This window comes from Talpa occidentalis, unplaced genomic scaffold (genome assembly GCF_014898055.3).
Source record: "Talpa occidentalis isolate TD23 unplaced genomic scaffold, MPIMG_talOcc4v2.1 talOcc4.3, whole genome shotgun sequence".
NCBI classification, from domain to species: domain Eukaryota; kingdom Metazoa; phylum Chordata; class Mammalia; order Eulipotyphla; family Talpidae; genus Talpa; species Talpa occidentalis.
The window spans coordinates 71,479,425-71,501,425 of NW_023603184.1; the positions used below are offsets into that span (position 1 = coordinate 71,479,425).

Sequence of the window (22,001 nt, forward strand, 5' to 3'; positions counted from 1 at the left end):
GCTCGGACTGACTGACATCTTGGGTGAATTTCTCCGCTCCCCTCTGGCTCTTCCAGGAGCCATCTCTGTCTTCTGGGGGAGCTTTCTGCTGGTTTTAGGCAGTTTTTACTGAAGAAATGTCCCTGTTCTCAAATGGCGAAGCGGGATGCAGTCCCTGCGCCTCCGGTTTCAGGCACACTCTTCTGCGCACCCGGTCTGCCCCGGACGTGGGTGCCTGCTCCCTCTGTGGGCTCAGACTGCTGGTCGGAAGGGGCCTGGCGTGGAATAACTTCCCGGCTGGCCACTGGGTCCTCCAGAAACCTTCTGCCCTTTTCAAGCAGTCTTAAGAAATGTCCTGTTTTATAGGGTGTTAGTGACTTTTTTTTTTCCTGGTCGCTAGGTGGCGCCAGAGATCTCTCCTATTGTCCTTGGGGGGCTGTTTTTCGCCTCCCCCCACCCCGTGGGACAGAGAACAGAGCGGGAATGGTAGGGTACACCTCAACAGCTTTGGGGTGCTGTGTCTGCCTTGTGCCCCACCGTCGTGGAGAACCCACGCCCCGAATTTTCGTGCCCCGGGTCTCAGTTCAAAGCCCTCAGTTCCAGGACGCGGGCTGTAGCCCAGTTCAGTGGCGCGGGAATGGCGCCTTTTGCACCGCTCCCGTGCCTGGGCGCCTGGTTCCTGCTCACTCAGGGAGGGACCTTCACCTCAGTGAGGACCTCCGCGCGTCTCCCCGCAAGCCTAGGTCGTCTCCCCGCAAGCCTAGGTCGCAGGCGCGGGGACCTGGGCAGCCGCGATCCGGTCTGCACTTGCTTTTCAAGCGCACTGAGCGGGCCGCTTTCCCGCGCCAGCTTACCGGCAGCCCGGGCTGTGTGCGCGTCTCCCGGGGTCTTTGTTCTTCTCTAATGGCGCCCGGAGCCGTTCGCTCACCGCCGCGGCGGATCCTGCAGGGTTCGCCTCAGCTCCCGTTCACAGGGTGTGGTGGCTGCATTAGTTCCTTTCCACTCACAGTCCCGCTTGCTGCGTCGTTTGTTCTTGTTGGCCGTTTTGGTTTGTTGTTTCCCTCCTCTCTGCGGGTCGGAGAGTGCCGCTTCTGTGGGGGGAGGGGAGCAGGGTTCTGCGCTTCCCTCCCCTCTAGTCCTCTTTTATGGCCACTTTCTTCTTCGGGCAGTTCGCTGGCGTCACCCATTTATCTTCCGTGTCCCAGTTCTCACTGGGACCTGCCGCTTTTCCTCCCTATTCACTTTTTTTAATGGGAGATCTTACTCGCAGCGTCTCCTCGCTGCCATGTTGCTCCGCCCCCTCCCACTTTCATCTGTTTTAAAGATTTCTATTAGCTGATCAACCAATTCTCCCTCTTATGTTGAATAAAAATTAGTGAGCAATGATGTTTGCTATGGGTGAGAGTAGTTATGATAAGCCATTAACAGATTAATTCAGCATTCATTTTCTACTTGATTGTTTAAACAATAGTACATTATTTCATGAAATTTCTATTTTTCCTGTAAGACAAAGAACCTCCGATTTAATTCAAACACTGAAAGGAAAAAATGAATGAAGAACCTTGTTACTTACTAATCTAGCTACTTCATTATAAGATTAACTTCTCAAATTGTTTATCTCTTGCTGGCAACCCGAGGCTATTTTTTAAATACTGCTGTTGTGCACTTTTGCCAGTTGATACCGTTATTTGCAGTATAGAAGTTAATCTCGTCCTTAACAAGTCTGAAACTAAATCAGGGGTTGTTAAACTTTGGCTCAGGTCTGCCACCTCTTTTCATGGCTTTATGTGTTTAAATGATTGAAAGCAAATCAAAAGAGGAAGAATTTGTAGCATGTGAAAACTACATAAAACTTGAATTTCAGAGTCCCATGGGTTGTGTTGGAATACATCCTCGCCCTCTCATTTATTACTGTCTGGGGCTGCTTTCACCCACAATGGCAGAGAATAGTGGGAACAGACATCTCATGTCCCACAGAGCCTAAAATATTTGTTTCTAGTCCTTTAAGAAAGAAATCATGGACCGCTGACTGACATGCCTGTTCTGCTTCAGTCTCCTGCATTTTTGAGTGTCCTTCTAGGCAGCCGTTGCTCCTAGGTCTACACTGTTCCTCTGTCCTTGATGACTGGCTTGTAGCCACCTTTAAAGTAAAGGATGAAGAACTGGAGTTCTAATGCTGGCTAATCTTATTCTGGTGAGAACCAAGCTACTAGTTCTTCTAAACCATAAAATCTATAAAATTCAAATCTCAGTTTTTGAAAGTACAAATGGGTTCATGACTGATTTTTTACAAATACCTTTTTAAAGTCCTCAAATTTACTTACAGTGCCACCATTAGCCTTGTTAAATTTAGTATGCAAGCACTTCTGTTATACCGTAATCTCTGCCTTCTGAGAAACCTTAAATTATGAAAATTGCAGACTAAAAATAACAGTACTCAGAAGAAGAGGGTTGAGCTGGACCATTGCAAATCTAAATAACTTTGAGTTGCAGCCCTTATTAAAAAAAAACAATCCTAATAAAAATGATAGCAGAGCTTAAAAAGACACATTTAACAGCTAAAAGGTAAATATTATAGTAAATATACAATTTCACTTTTTAAAAAAGTCAAATTATCATGCCTGGCAGGGGGGGAAAGATGATTTAAGGCTGTTTCTAGTGCATGGGAATAAAATGAGATTCCCAGTAATGGCAGAGAAGCCGCCAGGAGCTGTGTCCTTTTGTGGCTTATTGTATGCAATTGAGTAAATTGAGTAAGTATATTTTGCATTGAACTACTATTACTAGTTCTGTAAAATACTACTGCTGTGCTAGGGAAAAAAATCACCCGTGAGCCAAAGCACCGTGCATGCTCCATTTACATCATTTGCCACTTAGCCTGCACATATGAGTTATCGACTCTAGAAGAACCTACACTGTGGCAAGACTGTGCTTCTTTAGTCTTTCTCACTCTGACCTTTCTCAGCTAACACTGAGCATTAAGCAGCAGTATGTGCAGGAGAATCTAAGTCCCAATAATGCAAAAAAGAGGAAAGAAAAAGTAGATACCAAATAAGCATTAGAAGTTTCAGGTCAGCATTTATGTCAAGATACCATGTATACATGACTATATGTATTAAGTCTAAGGAGAAAGAAGAATAAAACATGACTGGGATGTGATTAATCGTTTTCATTCTTCTTGTGCAGAAGGATCACTTGTGTGTAAGTGCACAGCTCACTGAGGGTGGAGGGCAATGTTTTTTCTTTAAAGATTTATTTATACAAGAACTGGGGTACAGTCAGAGGTATGGGAGGGTGAGAGAATTCACCAGAGACAGAGCGGGGAGCAGAACAGGCAGACGGACCAAAGACACTGCTGAGGGGAGCAGTGGGCGAGGCAGGGAAGATCTGCCGCACCATATGGGTTTCTCTCCAGCCCGCCGGGAATTGAACCCACGCTGCAGAGGCTGTGGACAGCTTCACGGTGTGGCGCTCAACCTGCTGCACCACCGGAGAGGTCCCAATATTGTTTTTAATGTTACCAAAATGTGTAGGTAAGCCTCACAGATTAGGCTTTAGACAATACATGTATGATTTTCCTAAAAGACATGTAGAAATGGGGGCATATCAATGTATGTATAGGGCAAGGCAGAGTGAGAAAATGAAAAAAGTAACAGTATGACACAGGAGAAAAACCCATTGCTGATGAGAAATATTGAGCACCCCCTGGAAGAAGGAAAATACAGAAAATTAGATTTTGACAAATACTTGTTAAAAGGAAGATATCAGCTTTAACTCAGGTGTATAACTTTAAGCAGGACCTATAAAATGAGATCATAATGGTCCTAATAGCTGGAGAAAATATGAACCAGCTAAGCAGAAGCTATGCTAAGCAATAATAAAGTCTCTTGTAAGATGAGATAAGGTGTAAGTAGCACCTTGTTATCAGTCCAAATCCTATCACAATAAGCCCTGAGAACATTTTAGTGTGCTGACAGTAATTCTCAAAAGGGTGTCAGAGTGAAAATTTTGTTAAAGAGTAAAATAATGGGTTATTTTTACATGTACAAAATTAGCTTGTTGCTGGTCTATAGAGATGCAGTTAAGCGTCAGGGTAGGAATAGCTGTTGGAGTAAAATTTGAAATATTTGGATAAGCCATTCATGGAAAATACAGAAGGGTGGATGACCTCAGAGGGATTAGAAGAAATGCCTTTCAAATTAGTGACTACACAGATAAAACATTGATCTTACAGTTTTCCAAAATCAGAATGTTGCAGAGGGTAGGCGTATCAACTCACTTTGGTATTGCATTCAAATGTGAATATTAGATTACACATGCACTCCCTTAAAATAATTTCTCAAGTAAATTAAGGGCTTTGCTTCATCCTCACTTAAAAAAGATAGGCATTCTGGAGTAGCCCATCGCCAGAGATCCAGGCTGTTTCTCTCTTTCTGCTCAGCCATTCTTAGTAATGGCACTCACCCTCACAGTTACCCCTCAGTCCATATGTCTGCTGGAGCTTCAGTCATTCGGTCCTCAAAGCACTTAGGATCCAGGAAAGGGGGTTGGTGAGGTGGAGATAGAGTATGCTTCCTGTGGAGACAGCCCTCTTTAAAGAGTTCTCTTGGAGAGTTGCATCCAGTTTTTACTCACCCAGTTACTAAGGATATGAGGAAGTGTGATCAATTATGTGAAGCTGTTGCTGGGGTTCAGCTCATAAGGAAGAAGAGGGTAACCATTATTTATGCCACAAATGGATTCTGTGCTAATCTTTGTATTAAGTGGAAAGGGAAGGAGAATAGTGCTGTGTATCCAGGAAATATGCCTGTGGGACATCTCTGGATCAACGAAAGTTGGGGTAAAGGTAAAAATAAAGAACAAAAATGTTATTATAGTCGGAGTGTGTCTTGGCCAGATGAAAGATAAGTGCGAGGCATTCTCTTTACCAGTTGGGTGTAGAACTGAGCTTTCGTAGAGTAGTGCCGAAGAGCTTTGTTCCCTTGCTGATTCTGCTGTGTAACTTATTACATGATCTTTGACAAGTTTTTGACCCCTCTGGGCCAGCCTTTGTTTGTCCGTCTGTGTGGTAGAAGCAGCATCCCTTCCTCCTAAGGAGATTGTGAGGACTAACTGAAATGCTGCCTAGGAAGTCGTAACACAGGGCTGGGAACTGAGCACAGGGGTGCCCTGCCCACTATGTGGCTGTGCTGCCATCAGCAGGGATCCTTTCTGTGCCTCACAAGCTCTTGCCTCGTGCCACCTCCTGGAGCAAAAGGGAGCTTCGAAGAGTACCCTTTCTCGTGACCCAATCCTAAACAACCCCGAAGGGTAGTTTGGTGAAGGTAAACGAGAAGGGGCAGGAGTATTGGTAGAAAGCAGCCCTTTCACAGCCACAGAGGATTGCGTATTGACACATGTAGCCAAGAGCTCCAAGGGCAGAAGAAAAAATATATCTATGAATAGGAAATGCTGAGTGGAAACCGCTGCTGGAAGATGGCTGGGTCGGGGATTGTTGAAGAGTCAGTACTTTCCACACACAGTCCTGTCATCACAGCAATCCCGAAGAGGAGAAATTAGGAGATACCAAAATCACCAGCTTGACTTCAGGGAAACTGAGCATTGGCTTTTAGAAGGATGCATGAAAGATGAATGAAAGAGAAGCGAGGAACTAAAATGTAGGGTTAGCGCTGTCTAAAGCTCGGCAGTAGCCACCTCTTCCCCCAAAGTCAAGACTGACAAAAAAGGGTTCTCTCTGCTTTTGAGCGTTAGAAAGCTTTTCCCAGAACAAACAACAGTGACTTTTTCTCTTTAAATTTGGTCATAGAAAATGTCTAACAAAAGGAGAGTATAATGAGGCCCCATGTACAATCACCCAGTTTCACCAGTTTTCAAGTTTCACCATTTTCAATCATGCCTCATATTTATCCCCTCATCTCCAAGTTTTCTTGAAGAAAATCCAAGACATTCATTCCTAAGTAGTAGTGTACTTCTAAAATATAAGAACTAAAAAATTTTAGCAACACCATTATCACAACTAAAAATAAGTTCTTAACAACTGAATATATAATTGATGTTCAGATTTATTACTGTCTCAATTTTTGCATTGTATTCAGTCCAGATGCAAATGAAATTCCACGCATTATGATTGAGACTGTTCCTTAAGTCTCCTTTAATGGAAGTTTATTTGTTGAAGAAACCAGGTTACCCTGTTGGGTTTCTGGTTACCTGGTGGGTTCAGGTTACCGTCTGAATATTAGCAATTACATACCTGTGGTGTAGTTTACTGTCTTTCTCTCTTTATATTTTCTGAAATTGGTAGATATGATATTGCAGCTTGATAAAATGTAGGTTTGGAATTTTGTAAGGCAACTTCATAGGTGTGGTTAGGTATTAACATCAGGAGACACAGAAAGCCCGGTCATCTTACTTCTCTTGATGGTCTCAGCTAGTAAGCATCATTGCCTAGATCCATTAGTTCATTAGTGCTTGTAGAATGGTGATATAATGATTCAGTGTCTTTATGAACTCAGTTTAAATTTATTTTATGTTTTTCAGTATATTGCAGCTATTCTTAGTGATGTTCTGTTGAATTTTAAATTTAGCTTATTTAAATTTCGTAAATACTAAGTTTGGGATCATCTGAAAAGTCACCTAAGGAAAGAGACCTGGATAACATCTGCATTGAGCTGGCACCCTCTGCCTTTCCCAGATTTGCTCCTTTTTCAAAGGAAAGCTTTCTCACTTTAATTTTTTTTAAGTCGAGTTAACCCGCAGCCTCTATGCTACATCCATATGCTTTACCAGATGAACTATCAGACCTACTAGCTAAATAGGTTCCCCTGTGATTAATTTTTTTTTTTCCTGGAGGCCCAGAGACCTGCAGCCATGCACATATGGTATCGAATGACTTGGGGGTTACTCAGTTAATGGTGTGTGAAGGTGACCTGAATAAATAGAGAAATCAGAACTAACATGGAATATGGCAAGCTGCTCCTCTAATAAACTTGGAGTATTTGTGATTCTGCCTAAGTGGGTGTTGGGTGACTCTTGAGGAGAAGCTACATAGCCCTGAGCTCAGAAATTCTGTCAAGGACATAAGAGATCAAATGTCTTCTCTTTGGAACCTTTTAAATGAGAGTGTTCTCTGTCTGTTCCACATTCTGCTGGAATTTAGAAGGTATCATCATTCTCCTTTTCCAATTACTTCTCTAAATTGAGAAGTGCAAATGACCAAGACAGATGAGGCATTGGTGTGATTTCTTCAGCTCTCCCGGCTCTTCCTTCTGGGAAACAGATGCCAGCAGCATTTGACTTCCCCACTTTGTTTTACTGTGGGTGCCAGGTTGTTTGTAAGCTTCCCTCCAGGTCAGAAGTGACACATGGTCTTCAGTTTGCTTTTGATTGTTGCTGCCACGTTAGTAGGGAAAAAATTTTTCCCAACCTATGGCTATTAATTAAATAAATGTTCAATACCAGGATAATGTTCTGTATGTTATAAAAACATCAGAAACTGTAAATAGACATTTTGGTTTTTTCATATATCCCAATGGGTAGGTGCTTCCCACTTTGGGATCCAGTTCGTTTGTTAGATGGCTGGTACCCTCCAAACAAACCAAACACCAACGGCAAAATTTTAAAATGTATAATCCAGTCAAAAAAGAAAGAAGTTACTTGAACTATTTTCACCATTCATTTCTGTCGTTTTCAGAAATGATATTGTATGTTGAATCGCAGCGCAATCCCCCACAACCACTTCAAATGCAGGGCCTCTCGAAGCACTTGACCCTGACTCTGTTCAGCCAGTACTACATGGAGTCAGCTCTGTCACTCAGGAAAAATTTAAGCCACATCCCATATGCTCTAGTATAGGAAAATTAAATCACTTCCTCTCCACCCCACCCCCAATCCCAGTAAGGTAACAGTAGTTGATCTTGCTAAAAAGGTCATTTCAGAGTTCCTTTAAAACATGCAATTATTTGGGCCCAGGTCTCCACTGAGTGGGCCTCTTCCTGCCCCTCTACACCGTTTGTTTTACTGGGTAAACATTACTTCTTCCGTATTCGTTAGTCCAAACTCTCAGACTTTTATTGCTCTTTGCCTCCTTTCAGACCCTGGAGTCCTTTGCCTCTTGGACTCCTGACTGATTTAACAGGTGTTTATTGGGCAACTTCTGGCAGTGTCTGGCAGCGCTGATCGGGACTGATGATCAGAAATGTACATGGCTGGGTCCTTGCCCCCCAGAAGCTTGAATTAGGGAGGGGAAGGGGACGCACGGACCCCTGAAGCAGTGTTGAACAAGGCGGGAAGCAGAGGAGAATGGAGAGAGGGCCCTTGCTGGGGGAGGCAGGGAGTGCTAGGAGAGTGGGGGGGCAGGTGGTGCTATTAGTGATCTGCCAGGAGGTAGGAAGGTGCCACCTGAGATGCTTCAAAGCGGTGGGAGGGCTGCCCGTGGGGACAAATGGTAATATAAAGCAGGAGATAGTCTCTTAGACTGAGATTGAAGATGATACTCACCTGTGGAAGACATAGGGTAGGAAGTCCTGAGAAGAATCCTAACCATGGCTCAGCTCTGCATAGGTTGAGTCTCTTGTCCTCATCATGCCTTGGGTGCTTTTGGACCTCTCTGGAAGAGAGGGTGGTTATTACCTGAAGAATCCGAGATGCAGAAGCTGAAACCTGGCCACCTGGCTGGTAAATGCTGGAGCCCCGACTGAAGCATATCTCCTTACAGGTCTTCCCCCTTGTTCTTGCCTCCCTTGATTATCATGAGTTAGTTTTGCAGCAGACCCTGAGCACTCATGCTGGGCCTGAGAAATGGGGGGGGGGGGTGTTGATTGAATGGGAGAGAGGAAGATACAGATAAGGCAGAATAAAGAGCTTCCAAAATGATGGACTGTGTGAGACCTCAGCTTTACTTTCCAGTGTGTTTTAATTGTTTCTGTTTTCAAACTCCTGCTTCTAAATTGGACCCTAGCTGCTTTTCTTTTCTAAATATATTTATTTGCAGCATTTTAGATTCAAATGTGTACTAATTAGGCTGACCTCTTTTATTTTGCTCTGCATGTTTTCAAAAAGTCAGGAATGAAGTGAAGAAATTTCAAGAGGCATATGATTTATTTCAAGGAGAGGTAAGGGAAGGGTATTTTTAGCTGCCTTCTTAAACTCAGTCTTTTACTTAAAGACCAGCGGTTAGCTGTCCTTTAAAGGGAACTTTCACTACTGTGCCAAAATCGGAATCTCAGTCTATACTGTGGCTTTCTTAAAAAGCTCAGAGAGATTATGCCTGGAATTTGAAAGGGCTTTCTTAGTTTGAGTGGAGCAGAGGAAGGAAGGAGCCGAATGGAGGGCGTCTGGTGTCTTAAATGTCCTGGTTTATTGCATGTCAGGTCCCAGCCTTTACGACAAAGATGTGTTGACACTTGGTATTCCAAGGGGAGAGATTACGTACATTATCACACACTGACACATCCATCATCATGAAGTTGAGGGTATTATAATGCATATGGCACTGGGCTGAGTGCCTTGGAAATTTAACAAGCACCACACTCATGCTCTGGAGCTTAAAACTAGAGATATGAAAGAGCAATGTGGGATGCTGGAAGCAAGCCTGCTCCATCCACCCAGAGGTGGGGATCCCTCAGTCTTTGGCCCGGCATTGAGGACAGAAGGCCCCCCGGTGAGTGAAGAGCCCACCCCATACCACGTGGAGGCACTATGCCCTCTGCAGTCAGTTGTGTACCCTGGCTCAGCCAGGTGCTAGGCACAGCTCTTTCAGAGGCGGGTGATCAGAGGGCATGTGATTGTGTGTAAGATAATGAAGTGGGAATTATGGCCCCTTCACATGCTAGTAAGAAAAATCGCATTTGTCTCTGTGAATGTTTCTATGAGATAATAGGGCAGGGTTTAATATTGCCTTATTTTACAGAGAAGAAAACTGAAGCTTGGGAACTTGCCCAAGATCCACAAGAAATTTGTCACAGAGCTAGAATAAAACCCCAGATTGCTTCATTCTTGAACCCAAACTGCCTACTTAACTTAGCACAAATGTGGCGGGGCCCCCAAAAAGGGCCATGTTATTTCCGATCAGGCTGTTCACAGGCAGACACCAGTTCTCCTGCTTCTTACTCTGAATAATGAAGCCCGGCTGGTGACAGGTCACCCAGTGCTGCTATCTGTTGTGGGAGGTGGCTTTTACACTGAATGCTAACTGCTGGTAAGATCCGCCTAGCATATGGATCTTCAAAAAGCCCGTAGTCTTTTTGAAGCAATGCTGTTTACCCTGCATTACAACCATTCTAACAATAAGAGCTTCCTGGTGCATTAAATTATGTCTTATTCGCAATCTGTCATCCTCCAGTGCAGACCGTGCATTCAGGATCTGGGTCGGCACCAGAGGGCACATTTGTGACTTGCTTGAATCTATTTGGCTGTCTTGGTATCCCAAAGAAGCACTTTTTATTATTAGTTGGGGCTCCAAGGAGAAGAACACTTCAAATACTAGCACTGAATCATTTTATTAATTCTCTTACACTAAATTAAATCTAAATGAAATGCTTTCAGTCCCAAACTACGTGCTGCTGTTTCTCCACAACACAGTACCTGGTCTTGAGGTTCTTGTAATTCAGAATCGAGTCCATGGTGCAGCACACCCCCTCACCTCTAGCCCCGCCCCACACCCGTGCATTTTTTATAGTCCAGTGGGAAACTTATGCCTATTCAATGGATGTAAACTGCTGTCCTTTTGTGTGTGATTAAGCAAACTCAAGCTGCCCATTTTACTCTGAGCTGAGAGAGGTCTGTGGAAGAAACTGTGGGTTAGTCAGCTTCCTTCTTCATTTCCCAATGATGTGGGGCCTTCTCCATTTATCCCACCTCCCAGCCGCCCAGCTTCCTACATAGTCACTGTGTGAAATGTCCCCTTCAGAGCTGCCAAGTGTGATTTTGGATTTAGGTGTTTTATTATTTTTTCCTATTTGTCAGGTGATTACATGTGGGAAAGTTAGAAAATTCAAGAAAGCAATTACTTATCTGACATACACCACTAACCAGGTTGGATATATATTCAGCCAGTCTCTGTGTGTGTTTTTATTTTGTATATCTTGGGTCATATGAAAGAAACTGTTTGAAATTAATAAAAGGTGTCCCTTGATAAGCTATGAATAAATTGGATGTACAGATATGCTCTGTCCATTAACGTGAATATATGAAGAATATTAATTTTGATGGACTCATTGTCTGCTCTACAGAAGTTAACTCTCAAAAACAGGAAATGTAATATTTTTCATTACTGAGAGAGACCAATCTAGGAGACACATTTTCCCTTTTTAGAGAAAGACACATTGAAGTGATTTAAAGGTATCAACCTATTACTTTTGGTTTTACATGGTAATATTTTTTCTTCATTTTTTTTATTGATGTAATTATTTGTGCCGAGTTGAGAAAAGAAATGCTCACCACCTGAAATTCTGGCCATTATTATTATTCACTTCATTTCACGGTTATTACTGAAATAACCTGTGATCTAAAGGACAGAGCTATTAAAATGTGATTCCCTTTAAGTGTCAAAGGCTCCAGGACTGCCATGGGTTTTTTTTTTTTTTTAAAAGATTTATTTATTTTTACAAGAACTGGGGTACAGGCTAGATGCACGGGAGGGTGAGAGGATTCACCAGACAAGAACTGGGGTACAGGCTAGATGCACGGGAGGGTGAGAGGATTCACCAGAGACAGAGCAGGGAACAGAACAGGCAGACTGATGAAATACACTGCTGAGGGGAGCAGCAGGCGTGACAGGAGAGGTCTGCAGCACCATGTGGGACCCTCACCGGCTGGCCAGGAATTGAACCAGTGCTGCAGAGGCTGCGGACAGCTTCACAGCACTGCACTCAACCGCCTGCGCCACCAGGGGAGGCCCCCACCATGTTTTTTTGTTGGAGACCAGCCTTAGCCTGATTCTCAGAAAGATTCTCAGTCCGCTTTCAGGAAGCGAGCATGGAGAGTGAATTGGTCCAGAGTTGGAGCCCCTGATAGTCTTCAGCCCTCTTCTGTGAGGGGCGAAGTTGGGGCGGGGGGTGCAGTTCTCTGGAGAGAGGGCAGCTATGAGGCGAGCAATCAACACTGAACACCAGAAATGACAGCTGATGGACCAGGGGCCTGATGGCCAGCAGCAGTCACCATGGCTTCTTTCATGGGCAGGTGGTGGGTGTCATCCTGGGAGAGAGCAGGGAGGGAGATACTGTGAGTCATAAATAAAAAAATCTTAGATTTGAGGGCTCAAGGGACCTTCTAACCATTGAGCCCCTCACTGAGCAATAGAGATGATTAAAAGTTGCAAAAGGTAAAATAGGTTGTACAGGTTCATCCAGGTAGTTTCTGGAGTGCTAAAGCTTATAGCCAGGTCTCTTGCCTCTAAAAAATTCACTCTGATCAGGTTGCACAGCCTCACCCAAGGAAAACATGGTCTTCAATAACTTGAGAAATTTGCATGGATGAAGGTCATTTGAGGTCAGACCAGGGGAAGGAACTTCATGTGTAGGATTTGTGAAATGTTCATAGTTGACCACTCCCTCCAGGGTGAAAGTGTGGTTTGTAAGGGATCTTTCCCTCCCTCAACCTAGCAGAGTAAGAGAAACTTAAGGGAAAGTGTTTTTCTGCTTTCTTTTCCTTTTTTTTTTTTTAATTTTTATATTCCCCATACAATTGCACCCCCCTTATTTTGACCCCAGTCCCTCAACTTTCCGCCTCCCAATCCCCCATAGTATGTCTCTGGTTTATAGTTGTTTGTTGATTTTGATTTTCTTATAGTTATCCTTTTTCCTGGTCCCTTATTTAGGTTTTCTAGATTCCTGCTATGAGTGAGACCATCTAGTATTTTTCTTTTTCTTTCTGGCTTATTTTGCTGAGCATGATCCCTTCCAGCGCCATCCATGATGCTGCAAATTGCATGAGTTTATCTTTGTTGATTGCTGAGTAATATTCCACTGTGTATATGTACCACATCTTCTTGATCCAGTCATCTAATTTTGGGCATTTGGGTTGTTTCCAAAGCTTAGCTATTGTAAATAGTGCTGCTATAAACATAGGGGTGCAGGTGCCCTTTGGAATTAATGTTTCTGTGTCCTTTGGGTAAATACCTAGGAGTGGAATTGCTGGATCATATGGAAGCTCACATGCTTCCAAATAGCAACAGGCAGATGCAGACACATGGATCTGATGGGTGGGAAGGCAGGAGAGTCAAAAAGAAAAGAAAGCATCCATATGATCCAGCAATGCTTTCTTTTCCTTTTCACTCTCCTGCCTGCCCACCCATCAGATCCATGTGTCTGCATCTGCCTGTTGCTGTTTGGAAGCATTTTGCCCTGTCCCTCTTGACTTGATTTCTTCCTGCCATCTGATGAAGTGAGTGACCTTGGGCACCTGACTTTGGTCTTGGCAACAAGTATGCTCAGTGTAGTGATGGAACATGTCTCTTCCTCACCTCATGGTGAGGCTCTGCCCCACACACCACTTCAGGCATCGGTTTCCACCCTAAAGTCCTAGACCAGTTATGACATTTGTTTTATTTTGTATATCAATTCTGGACTATTCTGTAGTATTTTCAATGGGCTCACTTTTTAAAATAATTCTATCTCCTTTGTCCTGATTAATGTCCAGGAAATTCACATGGAATTGCTTATGTTTTTCTGAGCCACGGATGTACACACACTCACACACACTCTCTCAACTGATGAAATTTTAAAAGTTTTCCTATGCTCCACCTAAAAAGCACCCTGTATATGCAACCGTTAAATCAAAAGAATGGGACACCTTTGAAGCTTTTCTCCTTTGAACTACAGTTTGGGTCAGGTCCTGTCTCTCACAAATCATTTTAAACAATCCTTCTGTTGCTTGGAGTCCCAGCAACAACCCAAGTTTGCACGCCATAATAATGGAAATTATTTAATAATGGAAACTCCAAACATCATTTCAGTTAAGCTCCCCTCCCTCCTGCTTTCTTGCTTCCCAGTGTTGCTTCACCTGGGCAGCCTGGAGCGAGGTGGAGATGTGTAGTCATCTCTGCTCCCCCTGCCTACAGGTTACCTTCTCACCTTCCCACAGTCTCCCTAGCTCCCAAACCAGGCTGCCAGTGGTTCCTCCACAGGCGCAGTGGGGAGATTGTGGGGAAGCTTCAGCACGAGTCGCATGGGCACCTTCCCCCTTAGTGTTACCAGACCTCAGCTGGTGCCTAACACGGAACCTTTCCTCTGGTGGGACTGTGGTGGGTCTTTGGGCCCCTCTCTTCCCACGGACCACTGATTTGCCACCTTCCTATGCACAGTGACACCTTGGGATGATCACGTGACTCCCTCTCAGCTTCAGTTTCTAGCAACACATTTGCCTGTAGCCCTCTTGGGTAGAGCCTTTCCCAGTAGGGTCCTGTGAGGTGCTTGTGTGTGTGGTTCATACCTGCACCAAGGGAAACAAAACGATCATTCCGTTGAGAAACTCAGGAAGTTCTGGACATTCCCGAGGCTGGTCCTACTCAAGAATCCTCCTTCAGGGCATCCATTCCTCCCCAATTGGCCACCTTGAGGTCTCAAGGCTTGGGTCTAGTGCTAATCTGTTTACTCCAGAAATTTCCAGGCATACACAGAGAGCTCTCTAAGAGGTCCCCAGTGACCCTTTTGACCTGTTTAGATAGAGGGAAGGAAATAAAACCAACAGCTCTCTTAATACAGTCATTGCCCTTTGGGGTGTCAGTTTAACTGAAAGAAGTAGCCCTGATAAGCCCTCACCTCAGTGCCTAGCCCTCTGAAGCCTGTCCCTGGAGAGGCACAGGAAGGGCATGTGTAGTGACCAGTTCTCCTTTGTCTTTAGGCACATCTGAATGCCAAACGCTATCCGGAGCCCAACAGAATCTCATCTCCACTTTTTCTAGAGTGGATGAGACTTTCAGTTAAGGTGCACAAGCCCACAATTCATTGGACATTATGTAAAAAATGCAACACATTTTTGCCAAGATAGTCACTTGGTCTTCTATCCTTCCATTGTGATGTTTGCTCTTTGTCACTGGAGAGTGTTTTCTTTGATTACTGCCCATAGAGAACTGATAACAAAGCTCCTGGAGCCTGTTGACACATCAGGGCTGCAGTGGTCCATTTTCAAAGCACAATAGCATAGCTGGTGGGTTTTGTTGATTTCAGCCCATGACTGGCTGAGTAAGGGGGCATGGTTATCCACAGTGAGTGCAGTTGCATTGGCGGGGACCGGGGGGAGACCTCTTGCCCTTCTCAAAGCAGAAAAGAGGTCATGTCAAAGGGTTTTCTGTTTTCACAAACTGGCTGGTGGTTCCCCAGTGTCCTTTAAGAGCCATTCATTAAATAGCAGAAAGCTCTAGTGCTTAGGCAGAGAAATCCCTAAAGTGTTGGAAATGAGAAAGCCAACTAACTAACCAGTTCAGGGAGAAAGATCTGGAAGGAGCATGGACCCGATGGGTGGGCATTTAAGTGAAGGCTCTAGGCTTCTCAGGACTCATTGTCAGCTCGTCCCATTTTATGACTTCAGGGCAATATTAGCACCATATTTTTTTAATGTAAGTATATGTTTCAGTAGCTTCTACACATATTTTTTTTCTTCCCAAATTCTGCCTCAACACTACACTTATAGTAGGTGTCCAATATAGCAAGGAAGTGATGTTATCCCCTATTTATAGGTGAGAACTTTGCCATCAAGTTGCTAAAACTGGGCTGATTGTGAGGCTAAATGGATAATGGGGCAAAAACAACCTCCCAAGTCCTTGCTTTAGATAGAAAAACCAAAATTTTCTCCTAACCAGATAATAGAGAATAATAAGTAATGTACTTATGAATATTTTCCCCTCTCACTCCTCATTCATTCTTTGCCTTGCATCCAAAAACTCAGAGAGTAGTTTGTAGAGCCTCTCACATCACACTTGAGCACAGCCTGACAGACAGCTGTTGCATTGCCCTAGAGGACTAGTCATTTATACCAGATGAGATCCAGTCAAGGATAAGTGTGGAGCCCAGGAGAGCAAAAGGAAGCAGAAGGCCCATCACTGGACCATAGGTCAGGCTAGAGATAAGAAGTGAAATAGCTGAGCACTAGCCTTTTCCCTAGAGAGGCAAGGATTGGAGGAGGAGTAGTCAGAGGTGGAAGGACTTTGAGAATCTTGCCTTCCCTGGGTCTTTCGGAGCCCCAACAGACTGGCGAGAACCTCCACACACACCATAACCTTGAGAGGTTACTTGAAATAAGACACGACCTGCAAAGGCTTCAGAATTATTCCGTAACATAAATTGTTTCTGCTTCACGGCTGAAATTCACACATTTGCATTTTAGAACTTCTAATCTTGGAGTAAGAAAATTTCCATCCTTGTTGAATTTTAGATTTCAGGAGCAGGCAGATGAGGTGCTTCTTTTTTGTCTCATTTCCCCTTCTTCTTTTTAACCTCACCAATCCTAACACTTACACTTGGTAGCTTTATGTTAAAAGGAAGTTGAATCAACTATAGATGCATCTTTTAGTATTTACAGCTCTCCTTTTATTTTATCTTTGATTAAAGTACACACTTAAAGTTACAAACATTAAGCTCATTTGTTGGGAACAGACTTTGTTGCAGAAGAACTTAGCTTGTGAAGCACCTGGAATGGGGCAAGGACCAAGGGATTCTGCCGAAGCTGGGCTGGACCTGAGCTCTGTTTTCCCAAAGTCCATAGGTGCATGTGCATGTGTGCCTACTTGTCTTCCTCATCAGCCACTCGTACTGGCTGAGCCCCTGCTCTGTGCCAGGAAGGCATTGAAGTCACAGTCCCTGCCCTTAGGCAGGGCCCGCTCCCATCACATACATAAAGTGACCACGAAGCTGAAAGAGGCCAAGCAGACATGCAGTTAAAAGATAAATTGTGGGCCTCCCCGGTGGCACAGCGGTTGAGCGCTGGGTTGCAAAGCTGCCCGCAGCCTATGCAGTGCCGGTTCCATCCCCGGCTGCTCCCCGGCCACCAGAGGAGGGTCCCACATGGCGCACAGACCTCTCCTGCCGCCCGCTGCTCCCCTCAGCAGTGTACTTCGGTCCTTCTGCCTGCTCTGCTCCCCGCTCTGGCTCTGGTGAGTTCTCTCGCCCTCACGCACTTCTGACTGTACCCAGTGCTTATATAAATAAATAAATCTTAAAAAAAAAAGAAAAATTGTAAGACAGAGACATTCTGCAGTGGGGGAGATGGAGTAGGATGAAAGCAGGGGAGGGAAGAGCACAAGGGACCATGGTGATGGTTCACAGGTGAATGGGTGGTGGGAATTTCACCGGGACTGTAACCAAGATGAAAATGCATACACTGCACAAAAATGAAAAAGGATGTAAAAAATATATAAAAGAAAATAATTAAAAAATAAATAAAAATAGATGTCAGAGGAAAAAAGATAAATTGTAAGGGCGTATTTGGGTAAAAATCTATTTCCATCAGGCAGTGCCAAATCAAAAGCATTTGTCAACAGGGCAAGACTAACACAGGGACAGGGCAGAAGCTCAGAAAGGGCAACATGCGCGCCACTGCAGTCTAATGGCCTCATTGTTTAACGATGCCCAGGAAACAGGCGGTGGCAGTTCACTTCACCCTGACTTGCCTGGGAACTCTCCCGTGTAAAAGATGGGGGGGATGGGGGGTTCTGTGAGAGGGGGTGAGTCCATCCAGAGAGAGAAAGAGGGTGGGAGGAAGGGCATTAGGGCGTAGGCAATGGCAGGCCAGATGTATCGGGGGGACAAAGCTTGGAGTGAGCAATTATGTGTAGGTAGGACTTAAGCAAAGGCAATGAGGAAATGATAAGAGATAAAACTGGATAACTTGGAGGAACCCCAGATGTGAAGGACCTGTGTGCTCTATGACTAAGGAAATGTCTCTCATTGAGACTGAAGAACCTTTGTAGGTCTTTAGACAGGGGAACTAAGCTTTCAGTTTTGTAAATAAGTATCCTTATTTAGAGCAGATTGAAGGGGAGAGCGGTTAGAAAGCTGGATCTGGGACAAAGATTCTATATGATGAGGGACAGTATGCAAGCCCAGGGCGGCAGGATGAAAGAAAGGGAAGTGACATCAAGAGAAATGCAAGATAATGTGATGGCGTGTATGACCCTGCTGCCTTTGCTTCCCAAGGACCAGGCTAACACCGCAGCATGGGCACTGGGCAGGCTGGACTGCCTGGAAGGCTGGCAAAGCGCAACTCTGCTTTGATGAAGTCTGTGGAAGAGAGAAAAGAGGGCAGTTTTATTTGCTCTGCTCCCTCCTATCTTCTGCTTCTCTTTGGTCCTGGTTTGCCTCACAGGGATTCCCCCCACCATTCTATGGCACAACTTCTTCACAGCCTGACAGCGGAAGGCAGCCCGGCTTGTTTGAGCACCAACTGAGGAAGAGAAAGACGAGCAGGCTGTTGGGGCATCTAAGAAAGCTCCTAAGGTTGTGTCGCCATCTGAGCTCAGCTCGGAGAGGCCAACAGTTTCAAGCTGGAGGGGAGGGCTGCCAGAATGAATGGAGAGGCAGAAGTCCAGAGAGATTTACAACATCTACTTTCAGTGGAATTGACAAATGCAACCTCAACCTTTCAAGGAATTATATCACTGTTGTAGTTAGCAAAGAACTTCTGCAGTTAGTTTGGGGTGAGGCATTCTCCATGGTCTTGTGTTTCTTAAAGAAAAGGTGATTCATCATTCTCTACTTGTGAAAATCATGAAGTGGATCAGTTTCTGTATTTATTGGGGAAGGGGTGGAAGCCACTAGTTTAAAAGTGATTAAAAATCCCTGATGGTCTAAATGAAGAATCTGGACACATGTGTATTTGCCAGGACTCTTACTGCCTAAATGACAGAAGCCCAATTTTACTAGTTTAGGTCTTGGTGGAAATTGGCACATCTGGGAAGGGCAGGACCAAGATGTAATGGAAGTGTGGACCAAGGCTTGCTTACACTTGACTCTCTCTGTGCAAGAACTCACATTTTCTGACTGGAGCCTGATGTCTATGATGCAGGATCCCACGTGCTTCTACCAGCTGGCTTTGCAGCTCACAGCTTTGATGCTTCCAAATTTGTTCAACTCTTCCTGGAGAAGGCCACCTGACTGGGTGTTCTCCACTTGACCAGCCAACTTTGGGCAGGGCTGTGGAATTATTTAAAAAAAAAAAAAAAGGAAAAAAAAAAAAACAGGTTGCAAGATGCCTATGGGCGAGAGCAAGTAGGGCCCAGGAGAAGGAATGTGTGTCTATGAGGAACAGGGGTGTTGATAGGGAGAAGAGTACCTGATAACCACTGTAACCAAAAGCTCTGAGCACTGCCATTCACCAAGGAATATACCTGTACCCCTAATTCACCAGATAGAAAAGAAAAGAGCTCCTTATTCTCCTGTTCTCGCCTACCCCTCTCCCTGCTGCAGACTCACGCTAGTGAGTGTTGCTTTAGATGGAATTGTTTTCCTACAGCTCTCTGTTCAAGCTCTGAATATCTTACGACCAGTTCTGCACATACACCTGCCCCCAGCTACAATTATCAGCATTGCTCCTTTACTCCATCGTGCTTGCTTGCTCCTTTTCCCTGACTTCTTTCCTTCCCCCTACTTCCTAATGAGCTTAGGTGGATTGAAATTGTAATCAGTTTGATTGGTTATCTTTAATGAGAATTTAAATTGAACTAGAGACTGAAAGCATTATGGAGCCGCCAAGTTGCTCAGCTGGGACCTTTTAGAGGCATTTCTCATGATCCTGAAAGGGCGGGGGGAAGGGGGGCGCCAGTAGGCTGTGGTGTGATACTCAGTGCCAGCTCCTTTTGGCTCCATCTTAGTAAATTTGTAGGTGTTGGGGTTTGGGGGATACATAATTTTCTTTGCCCTTTGTTAAGTCAGAAAGGGAATGCATTCGAGGGAGTCATCGTGATATACTTCTTGACTCAATGAGTCATCAGTTCCCTGGTGTCACCTTCACCCTGGGCCTGAAATGCAGAAGAGGAAGAGTATGTTGAAAATGTCCTCCTGCCTATTCCCTCCCCACACTGGGCCTTTACCTGGGGTAGGGAAAGACAGGCAGTACAGAGCATAATTGAAGAAATCTCAGCTCCCTGTTTATTAAACACAAAAGATAGAAGGAAGAAGGGGATCCTTTGAAATTCTTTATGGCTGAGTTGCCAAGTGTGGAGGCAGTGGGGGGCAGTCTTTGGAGTCATGCAGAGTAGTTTCTGTCTTATCTTGATGGCTTATTTTAAAAATTCTTGTATTTAATTTTCAAATATATTCACTGTCCATATTTATAGATGTTAATATTTTGCAAATTTTTAAGGTAGAGCAATGGTGTGTTATAAATATCATTAAAGCTCCATTCACCTTCTCAAGGCCTCATTCCCTCCTGAGTAATCCACATTCAGAAGTTTGTGTCTGTCATCCCCTTGCATATTTTTGTCCTTAGGTACAAGTATCCATATGTAAGAGCATTGTCCTTATTGTTTTATGATTTAAAAATGACATCAAGCCAAACAAATCTTTTGCCATCAGTCCCAACACTGCTGCTTACTTGTAAAACCTTGCACAAGTTACATCACCTTTTTGAATCACAGGGAGATGCATTCAGATATTGGTTGACTTAATTCTGGCATGATCATGGTGAGTAAGGATCAAGGCTGGAGAGAAGGAGATGAAGTTGATATTACAGAGATAGAATCAACAGGACTTTGTAGCTAATTTGATGTGTGGAATAACAACTGTGATTCCAATGCAGATACTGGGCTGAGGGATTAATGGTAAGCCCTGCAAATAGGAGTGGGTGGTAGGGGTGCTGATCTGGGAAAGTAAGCTGTTGGTTCCCTTTTTGACCTGCTGAGTTGGGAGTGCCTATGGCACACCCTGGTGGAGAGGTTCAAGAAGCACTTGAATTTTTGAACCCAAAATTCAGGCACCAGTCCTGAACTGGACTTGCTCCTTTGTGTTTCCTTAGCACCCATTACACAGTGAGTTTTAACCTTAGGATGGAGAACTGCTCCTTAAAGCTAATGCCTCCTACGGCATGTTTACCTGCAGTAGGTAGCATTCTTCACTTCCACCAGATTTTTACAGAACTCTGACAAGTGGAAACAAGAGACCTGGGGTGAAATCACCTAATTGTCATGTCAACTTCAAAGGTTGGAATTGTTTGAAACATTTTTTCCCCCTCTAATAGCATGTTGTGATTTTCTCATTCATGAACTTACATAAATCCTTTCTGAAGATAATTTATACTTTCAGACTATTATGCCTTAATGTTAATAAGTTCATAGACTTTATTAGCCCTTGCTTACAAATCTTTATATTTGCCTAAACTTGTCTCCTTGTTACAATGTTTTCTGGAATTGATGGCAATACATGTGTATCTGAGTTTATTATTTCCTTCCCAGGCATTGGGTTTGAAAATTCTAACTGTGGCAGTGTAATATCAGGGCGAGGCTGGAGGAACAGAGGTGAAAGAATTCACCAGATACTGAAAAGGAGAACAGAAAAGGCAGATTTATTGAAATACCCTGCAAGGGCGCATGGGGTGGAATGGAAGATGCACGCCTGTGCGGGTAGAAGAATTTGAGGCTCTCTTTTATACACTGGTCTCATGAGCTTTATTACTTGGGGTGCCAGTTCGCATCACCTATCTGCTGGGATATCTGGTCGAGGTGCTGCCTTTGCCACGGAAGGTGTCCTTGCCCTGCTTCTGCATTCCTGGGGCTGGGCTGGCTTTTCCTGACGTGATGGTCTGTTATGGCCCGTCTGCATGGTAATCTTATCAATGCAAGCCCCCCAAATTTGCCAGCTGAGCAAGGAGTGAGGACTTAGTTTTTAACCTTACTAAGTGATATCCAGACACTAACCTTGAGTCTGTCTGCAGTGGCTGTTTTTCTCCAGGAAGGAACTAGCTGAGCCATTCCTCTTACCTTCTGTTCTACTGACCTAGTTCATGGCCCTTGGGCCATCTTTGCTAATAAGCAGTTGACTTTTCACAGGGAAATGTCCCCTTCCCTCCGAAAGGCCAGAAAGATGTCTCCTTTTGGA

General features: G+C 44.3%; 1 protein-coding gene across 10 annotated transcripts in view; it reads left to right on the forward strand.

Annotated features, from left to right (window-relative positions):
* MGAT5 (alpha-1,6-mannosylglycoprotein 6-beta-N-acetylglucosaminyltransferase) overlaps window positions 1–22,001 on the forward strand; it is a 320,132-nt gene that overhangs the window by 254,217 nt on the left and 43,914 nt on the right. The window lies entirely within an intron of this gene.